General features: G+C 33.4%; 1 long non-coding RNA gene across 1 annotated transcript; it reads left to right on the plus strand.

Moving 5' to 3' along the window:
* The first annotated feature begins 7868 nt into the window (after positions 1-7868).
* Positions 7869-11531, plus strand: LOC131511437 (uncharacterized). Its single transcript, XR_009261523.1, has 2 exons — positions 7869-7994; positions 11289-11531. It is a non-coding gene; the product is annotated as an uncharacterized LOC131511437 (long non-coding RNA).
* The last annotated feature ends 1531 nt before the right edge of the window (positions 11532-13062 follow it).

The raw sequence follows: 13062 nt of genomic DNA on the forward strand, positions 1-13062 counted from the left end.
CTTCTCTGGCCTGTATTTTTAAAACCAGATCCATAAAACAATAAAGAAAAGAAAGGTGAATTTCATCTTAGGTTCACACCTTAGGCAGTGAAATCCCAGATCAAATATTCAGATTAATTGGCACTTAGACTTATTTGCTAAAAAGTACCACCAGGACATTTATAATAACTCCACAGAGTTATTGGTTGAAGAGATGTGGAAATGCCACTTTCTATTAATGACTATTTCAAATTTCAAAATGCATTGCTCTTGGTTTAAGGTTAACACCTTGACATCGCTATAGTTGCAAGTTAATTTATAAATATAATATTTTTTCCAAATATTTTATTTTCCAAAAATTTTCATATCAGAATGAAGTTTTAAATTGAGAAATTGAGTGGAATTCATGTTTATTTTATCGACAAATTTTCATGGTACTGTTTGCATTTCACACTGTGTGAACCACATAATGATTCAAATATTTCATATCCTACTTTCAGGTGTAGTAATATACACCCAACAGTGTACATTTGATTTAAACTGCAATTGAGCATATTCAAGAAACAATCTGTTCTAGAATCACATGTACAATTTCAATGTTGAAAACTTCTATTCTGAGGAAAATATATACTTCATAAGGCTACCACTTCAAATATGGAAAGAAAATTTTAAAAACTAGTTGCAAGTACTGGTAAGCAGATGATATGTCACTTATTTCTTTAAAGTTGTTATATATATATATATGTATATATATATATATACATATATACATATATATACATATATATACACATATATACACATATATACATATATACATATATATACATATATATACACATATACATATATATGTATATACATATACATATATATATATATATATATATATATATATATATCACTAAACTGGCTCTACTGTTACAAAAGACAAGATGGAAAGTAATTTTCTGTAACATTGAAACTCAAACAAAATCAATTTGAAATTACCAGGAAATTGAGGCATAAGTGAACTTTTGACTCTTTAATCTTGAAAGGTTTTAATTAGTTTGTGTCCCAAAATTATTTCTAATAAAAGTTTTGGAAAGATTGTGAAAAACTTGCCTTATTCTATGTCTGCGCCTTGAGGTAGTAATGAACATAAAACATCCAGTGACTCATTTATTTATTTACCAACACATATTTTGGGTGCTTGTTACATAGGAAATATTCATTTGGTTACTATTAAGATAAAATCTCAATCAACCATAAACATCTTTAATAGAGATTATAGTAAGTAAGGGAGGGTACAAACCTAAAAAAATGTCATACAAAGGGCAAAAAATGTCTTAAAGGAAGCACACTGACAGATGAAATACTGTGGAATTTCAGAGAAAAGAGAAATATTTAAGCATTTGACAAAATACAGCATTTTTAAAAATTTTTTAATGTTTATTTATTTTTGAGAGGAAGGGGGAGGGGCACAGAGAGAGGGGGACAGAGGATCCAAAGTGGGCTCTGCACCGACAGCAGAGAGCCTGATGTGGGGCTTGAACTCACAAACCATGAGATCATGACCTGAGCTGAAATCAAAGTCAGACACTTAACTGACTGGGCCACCCAGGAGCCCCTTTAATTTTTTTAATGTTTATTTATTTTTGAGAGAAAGAGAGAGTGGGGGAGGAGCAGAGAGAGAGAGGGAGTAGCATCCTTTCTTGATAAAATACCACAAGAGTGTAGGGATAGAAGAAACATACTTTAACATCATATGTATATATATATTTCTTCTGAGGTCAGGAACAATATAGGGATGTCTGCTCTCACTATTAATATAGTACTGGAACTCCTCACCTCAGCATTCAGACAACAAAATAAAATAAAAGGCACCCATATTGGCAAGGAAGAAGCCAAACTTTCACTATTTGCAGACAACTTGATGCTCTATATAGAAAACCTGAAAGACTTCACCAAATAGCTTCTAGAACTAGTACATGGATTTAGGAAAGTCACAGGATATAAATTCATTGTATAAAAATCTGTTGCATTCCTAAACACCAATAAGGAAGCAGAGGAAAAATAAATCAAAGAACTGATCCTATTTACAATTGCACCAAAACCCATAAGATACCTAGGAATAAAGCTAACCAAAGAGGTAAAAGATCTGTATGCTGAAAACTATAGAAAGCTTATGAAAGAAATTGAAGAAGGCACAAAGAAATGGAAAAACATCCCATGCTCATGGATCGGAAGAACAAATATTGTTAAAATATTGATACTATCCAAAGCAATCTACACATTCAATGCAATCCCTATCAAAATAACACCAACATTCTTCACAGAGTCAGAACAAGCAATCATAAAATTTGTATGGAAACACAAAAGGCCCTGAATAACCAAAGTAATGAGGAAAACCAAAACTGGAGGCATCACAATTCTGGGGTTCAAGCTGTAATCATCAAGACAGTATGGTACGGGCTCAAAAACAGAATAGGTCAATGGAATACAATAGAGTACCCAGAAATGGACCCACAAATATATGGCCAACTAATCTTTGACAAAGCAGGAAAGAGTATCCAATGGAAAAAAGACAATCTCTTCAGCAAATGGTGCTGGGAAAACTGGACAGCGACATGCAGAAGAATGAACCTGAAAAACTCTCTTAAACAATACACAAAAATAAATTCAAAATGGATGAAAGGCTTAAATGTGAGACAGGAAAGTATCACAATGCTACAGGAGAATCACAATGCTATAGGAGAAAACAGGCAGAAACTTTTTGACCTAGGTCGCAGCAACTTCATACTCAACATGTCTCTGGAAGCAAGGGAAATAAAGCAAAAGTGAACTATTGGGACCTCATCAAGGTAAAAAGCTTCTGCACAGCAAAGGAAACAATCAACAAAACTAAAGGCAGCCAACAGAATGGGAGAAGATATTTGCAAATGACATATCAGATAAAGGATTAGTATCCAAAATCTATAAAGAACTTAGCCAAACTCAACAGCCAAAAACCAAATAATCCAGTGAAGAAATGGGCAGAAGACATGAATAGACACCTTTCCAAAGAAAACATCCAAATGGCTAACAGATACATGAAAAGCTGCTCAACATCACTCATTATCAGGGAAATACAAGTCAAAACCACAATGAGATATGTCCTTACACCTACCTGTCAGAATGCCTAAAATTAACAACTCAGGAAACAACAGATGTTGTCAAGGATGCAGAGAAAGGAGAACCCATTTGCACTGTTCTTGGGAATGCTACTGGTACAGCCACTCTGGAAAACAGTATAGAGGTCCCTCAAAAAATTAAAAATGGAACTACCCTATGACCGAGCAATTGAGCTACTAGGTATTTATCCAAAGGATACAAAAATGCTGATTTGAATGGGCACATGCACCCCAAAGGTTATAGCAGTGTTATCAACAATAGCCAAATTAAGGACAGAGCCCAAATGTCCACTGCCTGGTGGATGGATAAAGAAGATATATATACAATGGAATACTGCCTAGCAATCAAAAGAATGAAATATTACCATTTACAACAACATGGAAGAATTAGAGGGTATTATGCTAAGTGAAATCAATCAAAAAAAGAAAATATCATATGATTTCATTCATATGGAATTTGAGAATCTCAACAGATGAACTTAAGGAAAGGGAAGGAAAAATAAGATAAAAACAAAGAAGGGGCAAACCATAGGAGACTTTACATACAGAGAACAACTGAAGGTACCTGGAACGGTGTGGGTGGTGGATGGGTTAAATGGGTGACAGGCATTAGGGAGGACACTCTCTAGGATGAGCACTGTGTTTCATATGTAAGAGATGAATCACTGTGTTATACTCCTGAACTCAAGACTGAACCCAAGTTTACACTGTATATTAACTAACTTGAATGTAAATTAAAAATAAATAAATAAAAATACATTAAAAAAAGAATTACCAAAAAAAAAAACTGAAAAAAATAAACATGTTTTCCTTCAAAAACAAAAGAGAAATATTTATATTTGAGAAACCATTGAAAGTTAATTTGAAGACTTTACACTTGAAAGCAAACAAGAGAGAAATTTGTTGAATTATGCAGAAATGGGAAGAAAAAATTACTCAAGTATATGGAACAATGATCAGAAAATACATAACAACAAAATATTTGGCCCAGATAGAGAAGTAGTAGATTACCATTTTTTAAAATGTCTATTTACTGTTGAAAGCAAAAGAGTGGGGCGGCACAAGGCGGGTGTGGGGACAGAGGATCAGAAGCAGACTCTGCACTGACAGCAGAGTAGGGTGAACTCAAGAAGGGTGAGACCTGACATGAGCGGAAGTCAGACACTTAACTTACTGAGCCACCCAGGTGCCCCTATTACCATACGTTTAATGCTAGAATATGTATCCTTTCTTCCAGGAATTATCTTGAGCTCCAGAACAAACATACTTTACAGTTGATATCCTAAAATCGCCCCTTTTTTATGAAATAACTCATTTTTAAAAATGATTTTAAAGAAGTAAAAGAAACAAAGTTTGCTAATTGAGGATATAGGAGGCCCTTTTAGGAGACCCTAAAATTGTTTTTGCATATTACCCCATTATACATTCACAAATTATCAAAGCATGTCTGACCACAAATAGCAGACATTTTAAAGTAATAAGAATATGGCATTTTTAAATTTATTTTGGGGCCAAATATTTCCTTGTTGCTTGCTATATGCAACCAGAGAGAGAGAGAGGGATTACAAAAAAGATTTTTAACAATAATTTCACATATCTCTTATACATGGAATAATAATAATTGGATATTTTCCTTGATGTTAAAATCTCACAAAAAAAACCACTAAATTTTGAATCCAATGTTTATATTCTATGTTGAAAATTTATAGGTATTTCAAATTCTGTTTTTACTATATGGATATGCATGTTCATGTTACTGAGTATTTACAGTTCATCATTTGAGTCAATTCTTGAAAAAAAAAACAAATTTTAACTAATTGGAATTTGAATAAAAACTTTAAAAAAAGGGATAATTCGATCATTCCATTTCTTGAGCAATAACTCCATAACAGTTCAAATTTATTAGTAAAACAAAATGTGGGGTTCGGTTTTAAATACTGCAGTCATAGGGGCGCCTGGATGGCTCAGTCGGTTAAGTGTCGGACTTCAGCTCAGGTCATGATCTCACGGTTCGTGGGTTCCAGCCCTGCATCGGGCTCTGTGCTGACCGCTCAGAGCCTGGAGCCTGCTTCGGATTCTGTGTCTCCCTCTCTCTCTGCCCCTCCCCTGCTCATGCTGTCTCTCTCTATCTCTCAAAAATAAATAAATGTAAAAAAAAATTTAAAAAAATAAATACTGCAGTCATATAAAAATCTTTGATTAAAAAGGAAACATGCAGAGTTGTTGTTTTGTTATATTAGCACCTTAGAAAATCCTATCTAAAAATGTATTTACTAACTAGTAATTCTAAAAATAATTGCATTAAATTTGATCTCATGAAGAATTCATAAGATCTAATTTAACATTATTTCTGTTTTTGAAATGCAAGTTTTTTCATGCTGGTTTATAATGAGTTTTCAAAATAGAAATAATAAACTAATATTAATTCACATTTGAAATTAAAGTTTGAAACAATGGTTTAGAATAGTAAAAATACAACATTTTAAAGCCATCTTGTAAGAGTGTTTGGACTTTTTTTTAACTTTTATTTATTTATTTATTTTTTGTTTTGTTTTTGTTCTGTACTGAAACATGTACTAAATCTGAAAATACATAGATTGGTTTCCTTGAAGAAATGTATATATATCATTGCTTTTAAAATAACATGGCCTCTGGGGCGCCTGGGTGGCGCAGTCGGTTAAGCGTCCGACTTCAGCCAGGTCACGATCTCGCGGTCCGTGAGTTCGAGCCCCGCGTCAGGCTCTGGGCTGATGGCTCAGAGCCTGGAGCCTGCTTCCGATTCTGTGTCTCCCTCTCTCTCTGCACCTCCCCCGTTCATGCTCTGTCTCTCTCTGTCCCAAAAATAAATAAAAAACGTTGAAAAAAAAAATTAAAAAAAAAATAATAAAATAACATGGCCTCTATAAGATGTCATGAGAAACAAAATGAGTACAGTTTACATTAATTTAAATTTTTACATCAAATTTTCAACAAAAATTAACAAAAAATGTTATTTTGTTTTATTACATTTTCTAAATAAAATTATTTTAGTTTCTTCAATATAGTTTTTTTTGTTTCTCCAATATAGCCTTTAGTTTCCCCTATATAGGCTTGAGCTCTCAGGGGATTTTCACATGTCCAGAGGATCCAAGTGAAAAATATATCTCACTTCCTTGCTCTGAAGTCAAGAGACTTATTTACTTCCTACCCTCTGTCTGTAAAACCTTTCTTCCTACACATCCTCCAGTCTTTCCATCTTGGTGATGGTTTTATTTTGCCCTGATCAGATTTAGATTACAAACCCCTGCTGAGGATACATTACTGATTTAGTACCCATTCAGGAAAATATTCTGGAGTCCTATGCTATGTAAGCACCTAAGAGGTGACACATCACTGCCTATTGGTGGTTTTTAAGATAAATATACCACTCTCACACAAAAAGCACCAATGCATTCTTGCACTCGGATGGGCATCTTCACCACAACCACTCTTCTGTTTAGGAGAGGCATCATACATTTATGAAGATCACCACATATTTATACATCTTTTACCTTGCTTAAATGGATAAGGTAAGTTTTCCTAAGTCCCACATTGGGGAAAAGAAACAAATCTCATTACATAAAGTAAAGAAGTCATATTATATGAAAAATTTAACATGCCATCAGAAATGATATTGATAGACTTTTAGGTGCCATCTTGTCTGCAATTCTTCTTAAGTTCAACATTGATTTCTATAGCCTTTTCTAGTAGACAATGAATTTAAAATGTTTTTTTAACCTATATTTATTTTTGAAAGAGAGAGACAGAGCATGAATGGGGGAGGGGCAGAGAGAGAGGGAGACACAGAATCGGAAGCAGGCTCCAGGCTCTGAGCCACCAGCCCAGAGCCCGACGCAGGGCTCGAACTCACGGACCGCGAGATCCTGACCTGAGCCGAAGTCGGAGGCTTAACCGACTGAGCCACCCAGGCGCCCCCTAGTAGACAATGAATTTTAAATTGTGCCAATAGTAGTTGGCAAAGTTTTATCAAGTGATTGGGTGCTTTCATATTTTTTACTTGAACTCTCATCATGCTTTTCTCAAAGTTATATTTTTGTTCCCTAGTTATAAAACCAAAAGATCTAGTCGTCAAGATTTTTGTTTTAGTTGTTGTTTTGGGGATGTTGTATCATTTTCATAATCTTGGCATTTCCCCTCTATGGAGGATATGGTAGGAGAGCTCTGTAACCTTGTAAAAGTTAAGGATATTACAATTAAATAATCCTTTATGGCATATTTCAGGCTGCCCCATGTTCCTCAGAGAATCCAGGTCTAAGATAAGGGTTTGATTTCAAAATTATTAATGTTCCCTAGCATCATAAAACATTAAAACTAGAAGTGATCAGAAAGATCATCTTATCCCTATTACCTTGTTTTATCTGAAAGAAAACAGTTTCAAAATAACAGAGTCTAGCCCAAAGTCACAATGTCTGTTAGCAACTGAAGATGGACAGAAACCTAGACCTCCTGATCTCACATAACCTTCTGCAGCTAATTGGCTATGGAATCTTTCATATGTCATAGTAGCTATGGTGCAACAATACATCATCTACCTTGATTAATGACTGTGATGAAAGGCTTGCTTAACACAATGGAATAAATGCAGCAAACAGATGTATTAAATTTTAAAAGCTGTAATGTTTATCTGTGGCCTATAAAGTGCAACCATGGTCTTTTTAATCTGCTTATGTTAGTTACCAAGTCTATAATACCTGGTCAGTTTGGTTTGGCCATGAAGGAAGAAAAAAAAAAAAACAACTCAAAGATGAATAATTATGTTGGAAAAGCATATAGTTACAAAGAAAAAAGTCACCTATATGTCAGAGAAAAATGTGTCTATGTTGTGTATGTGTGTGTTTTGAATTTATATATGTAATAAAGGAAGATTCCATGTGTTCATTTGGAAATACCAAAAGAATAAAAAGTAAAGAGGGGCTGAAAAGAAAAATACTACTTGGCTTTTTAGAGTGAAAGTAATATTAATTTTAGACATTTATGAGAGCTCATTAACATTTACAACTAATTACAATGGCATCTAATTTTTTATTGTAACTTTTATTTTTCAAAAGCCTTTATTTTATAATCACTATCTTAATTTGTTCCCACAATAGCTATGGGAAATAGTCAAAAGAGATTTTATTTTCTCCCTATTACTGATGAGACACAAGGGTGAAATGGTTAAGTGGTTTACCCAAATGAATAAACTAGGTTGTTTAGATGTTTGATCTGTAATCATGTATATAATACATCAAATTAAAAGTTTCATTTCATTACCACATTCTTTATAAAAACATGATCATCTCTAACTCTCATGCTATGACTATCTGTGTACTATTATTTATTGCAAAACCTTCATAGTTGGTTTATCTACTCTATTTCTTGTATTCCAAAGAAACGTTCCTTAAAAGGCAAATTTTACCATGAGTTTTTACCAAATGCATTTTATTTATTTATTTTTATGTTTGTTTATTTATTTTTGAGAGAGAGAGAATCCCAAGCAGGCTCCATGCTGTCAGCCCAGAGCCCAATGTGGGATTTGAATTCACAAAACTGAGATCATGACCTGAGCTAAAGTCAAGAGTCTGATGCTTAACTGCCTGAGCCACCCAGGCGGCCCCCAAATGCATTTTATGAATAGTACACTAACCAAACAACCTAAAGTCCTCCATACAACCTGAGATCCAATATAATATATGAAAATATAACTGACCTTAAAAAACAGGAAGCATCAGTGTATACCCAAATCTACTAAGTATGTACAAATATGCCACCCTTAACAGAGCAGAAATGAGATTGTACAATAATGAGATTGTATTACAAAAATCCCTGTCATTTCCAAATCAATTCTTTTTTTCTTAATTTTTTTTAACGTTTATTTATTTTTGAGACAGAGAGAGACATAGCATGAACAGGGGAGGGTCAGAGAGAGAGGGAGACACAGAATTTGAAACAGGCTCCAGGCTCTGAGCGGTCAGCACAGAGCCGGATGTGAGGCTCGAACTCACAGACCGTGAGATCATGACCTGAGACGAAGTCGGACGCTTAACCGACTGAGCCACCCAGGTGCCCCTCCAAATCAATTCTTATTCAAACATACAGTTAGTTCCTGAAGTTGATGATAGACCTTGGGTTAGTCATGCTGTATTAATCCTAGTTTACAGTGTGTGAGTGTAGCAAGTGGGTGTTCTCACTAAGATGTGGATGTGTAGCCATATTTAATTACTTTGCTTAAGGGAGCACTACATTATCAAGACTCAGCAATCTTTTTGTAGTTACTTTCCTATTTCTTGAATCATCATGGCCAGAGATTATGACTTCCTTTTCTCACTACCTAGTTTCTCTATTTCCTTATAGAATCTTGAGTTTGGATAGTTGTGTACTCCCTGGCCCAGTATTAGCCCCTTTCCCTTTCAGCACTGATCTTCCCCAAACCATCTCCATTGTTCTAGAATATATGATTTTATAATGTTCATTGAAAGTGCTGAATTCAGCCAGGTACATTCATTAAGACACAAAGCTTTACTTTTTTTAATGTGACTCTCTAGCAATGTTATTCACCTTGGCAATACTTTATGCAGATTCACAGCTTTTACATTTACCTTTGAGAATTAAGAGACTTTGGCTTTCAGATATTAAATTTCTCATCTGATATAAATTAAAACATTTATCTAAACTCTAATTTAATCTGTATCTCCTCCTACCAGTTCAGGCCTGTCTAGCAAAAGACTAAAATAATGGAGATAATCATTACTGACCACAATGTTATTAAACTAGAACTCAAGAACAACAAGATAATTAGAAAATATCTAACTGCATGAAAGTTTTAAGAAAAGATATAAATAATTCATGAATAATAGAGGAAATATAAAGGAAATTAAAACAAATTCAACTTTCACACAGTAAAACATTCATTAAGATAACAGGGCATAGGATTAGCATACAGAAATCAATAGCCTTCATTATACACAGAATAACCAGTTAGAAGATACAATTGTAGAGAAAGCTCATTTACAATAGAAATAAAGAAGACAAATATAGTTAGGAAGAAGCTAACATGAACAACAACAACAAAAAAACCAAAAATATGCAGAACATGTAAGAAAAACTAAAGGACACTCTTAACAGATACACAAGTAGAATTGAATATTTTGTTTGTTTGTTTGTTTGTTTGTTTATTTGGAGAGAGATATTGTGAGTGGGGAAAGGGACAGAGATAGAGGAGGGAGAGAATCCCAAGCAGGCTCCATGCTGTTAGCACTGTCAGCTCAAGACCTGACACAGGGCTTGATCCCACGAACCCATGAAATCATGACCTAAGTCAAAATCAAGAGTTGGATGCTTAACCACCTGAGCCACCCGGGTGCCCCTAGAAAGATACTTTTTGTAGATGACTACATGTTATAAAGGTGTGAGTTCCAATTAATTTATAAATTTAAAGCAACTGCATTAAAAAATAAATAGAAGTTTTTTTTTATGGATCTGCACAAATTGATACTAATCAATATAGACAAATAAACATGCAAGAATAGTTTAAAAAAGACAATATATAAGTAGGACTAACTACTAATTCTACCACATATTAGAACAAATTATAATTAATATGTTGAAAAAAATGAAAGAAAAAAGATTATAAATGGTGGAGTTGCATCTTCTAGAGTAAGATTTTAATGTCAAATAGGAAAGTAAAATTACATATAGTTAGCGGTAACCTCAAATATACTTTCAATTATGGATAATTTCAGGGTAGACATTTTGTGAGTAGGATTACACTTTCTGTGGACAACATTAGTAGCTCCTCTAATTCTTCATTAATCATGTTTTCTGCATGACAGTCAATTAAATATTTGATAAGTTTTTTTTCTGATCTTTTCATAATTTTCTTTTAAAATATCAAGTAACTCTTGAGTCACAGAGGAATTATTTGGATAGAACAAGTAACTGTGTGATGGTCTTACTTATGGAAATGGGGGAGGAGCTGGTAATATGTAAGAAAACCAAAATAATTTTGTTTTGGGAGTTAGATTTGAAATTGTCCTTAAAGAATCCGAGTAGAATGTTGCAAATATAGTTCTATATATAAGTGTAAAGTTTAGAAGAGAAATTTAATAGAGATTTAAAATTTTCTGGTTATCATTTCAGAGGCAGTATATAAAATGGATGTGGATGAGATAACTAAGGGATTGTGTATAGAGAAAAATGAGAATTGAGATTACACCTGGACAATTTATGATTCAACATTTTGTGGTTGGGAAAAGTAGAAAAAGCTAGCAAAAGAGAATCAGAAGTAGGAAGAGGAAAACTAGGAGGGTGTGATATTTCAATGCAATACTATACTTCGGGAGCTTTTCTTGCTGTACATAAAAATGGATACCTCTCTCTCTCTCTTCCTCTCTCTGTGTCTCTCTCATCCTTGTACCATATGTGTCTATGTTTGTGAGTTTGTGTGTGCTCAATAATAATGTAATTTTAATGTGTAACAGACAAAAATGTTTTATAACATTCTGTAGTGCTTATTTCCTAATTCTTACATATTTCAAATTTAGCATGAAAATTTTGTAAGTCTCTAATGAGCTGAATGTGTTGCTTTTTATTCCTTTATGCTCTATTTTACTCTTATCAGATACTGGAGTAAGTGAACATTGTTGACAATTTTGATACATTTCTCCCACCATTTTTTAATAATTTGGCATACACCTAACTAAATGGTTGTTTTTATTGTTTCCTTCTTCAATTGTTTATGCCACAGGCCAATGTCCTTCAAAGTACATTTGCTTTTCCTTTTGTGTCTCATGGAGTAAATGTCAAATGTTCTTGCCTCTTGTGTCAAAGTTGATTACATTTTCCAGAAAAGACAATTTAAGTATGAAGTTAGTTTTAATTATTTTTAAGTACAATATATATGCTAGTATGTCTTTGGAAACAGAAAAACTATATTCATATTCTGAGTATTAATATATCACTGTTCTCCAACATTGATTATTTGGGGATAGTTTGTAATAGATAAAATATTCAATATTCATTAAAATAATGTAAGGATCTTCACAGATTATGCCATATACACACCAACTAATATTCTCAAATTATCAATATTTATCAAAGGACATCATAAAAGTCATTTCAGATAAAATCAACAACAAAAAATTTATGTCTCAAGGAAAATAATTACCTTGTGACAATTTCTTTTAAGCAACTTATAAGTCTTACTCCAAAGAAAATATGACCACAGTATTCTTTTATTTCTAATTTTATATGAGTGATATATGAGTATATTAATTGTTTTGTATATAGTATGTATTATATATAATATACACATATAAATTATATAATTATTATTTATAATTGTATATAATCATAGGTTATAATTAAGATCAAATTAAATGTTGCATTAGAAAATTTTTGTTTATATGCATAATTGCATGTTTTAAGTAGGCTCTGAACTTGAATTCATGACACTGAGATCAAGAGTTGGATGTTCTACAGACTGGGCCAGCCAAGCACACTACATAATTGCATTTTTAATGGTAATTTATATACTATGATATATCCTTTATGCATTTAATATTAAAATATTTTACATAGGGGCGCCTGGGTGGCTTTGTCGGTTAAGCCTCCGATTTCGGCTCAGGTCATGATCTCACGGTCTGTGAGTTCGAGCCCCGCGTCGGGCTCTGTGCTGACAGCTCAGAGCCTGGAGCCTGTTTCAGATTCTCTGTCTCCCTCTCTCTCTGCCCCTCCCCTGTTCATGCTCTGTCTCTCTCTGTGTCAAAAATAAATAAACGTTAAAAAATTTAAAAAATATATTTTACATAGATGGTAGGTTTAGTGTTAAATTGAAATATGAAGCTAAACTGTCACTAAAATCATAATCACCAGTTCCTAATATTTTTGTAGCCATAGATGCTTCTATTTGTAT

This window comes from Neofelis nebulosa, chromosome 5 (genome assembly GCF_028018385.1).
Source record: "Neofelis nebulosa isolate mNeoNeb1 chromosome 5, mNeoNeb1.pri, whole genome shotgun sequence".
In the NCBI taxonomy this organism is placed as follows: Eukaryota; Metazoa; Chordata; class Mammalia; order Carnivora; family Felidae; genus Neofelis; species Neofelis nebulosa.